Raw genomic sequence first — 708 nt, 5'->3', positions numbered from 1 at the left:
TTTGTGGGTGTTGTTGGGTTTTTTAGGGGCATCTGTGTTGCCCCCCCTTTTAAAAGAAATTGTCCCCCTTTTTGCCCCCGCAATGGTTTTTTTTTTGTGTTGTGTTTGTTTTTGGGTTGGGGGTGTTTGTTGGCCCTTGGCTTATTCCCCGTTTTTTGCGAAACCCCCGGGACAGTTTTGAAAATAAGTTTCCTTTAAAAATTTTTGTTTTTGTGTTTTGTGTTGGTTTTGGTTTTGTTGTTTTGCTTTTTTTTTGTTTTTTGGGGTTTTTTAAAATTTTTTTTTTTTTTCTGTTTTTTTAAAAGAAACCCCCAAAAAGAAAAAAAGAAAAATTTGTTTGGGGGCTTTATATATGTTTTTTAATTTTCCCAATTTTTTTTCAACTAGTTTTATACCTGACTTTTCTTATTAAATTCGCCCATCTCCGACCCAAGAAATTTTTTTTTAAATTTCCTCCCCTTTTTAATGCCCCTCCTTTTTGCCCTCTCAAGTTGGGATTTTCCCAAAGGGGGTTTTTGCTTTTGCCTCTCTTAAAATTTTTTTAAAAATAAATTTTTTTACAATCAAAGGCTTCCGATTTTCCCGGGGAATTAAAAGCCTGGTATGGCCTAAAAGAAAATTCCCAACAAGAATTTTTTTAAAAATTAATTTCCCGACGCGGGAAGGACGTTTTATTTTTTAAATCTATGGAAAAAAAGGGAACCTTTT

Source organism: Penaeus monodon, chromosome 22 (assembly GCF_015228065.2).
Source record: "Penaeus monodon isolate SGIC_2016 chromosome 22, NSTDA_Pmon_1, whole genome shotgun sequence".
Taxonomy (NCBI): domain Eukaryota; kingdom Metazoa; phylum Arthropoda; class Malacostraca; order Decapoda; family Penaeidae; genus Penaeus; species Penaeus monodon.
The sequence above is the reverse complement of the archived record's forward strand: the minus strand, read 5'-3'. Positions refer to the sequence as shown.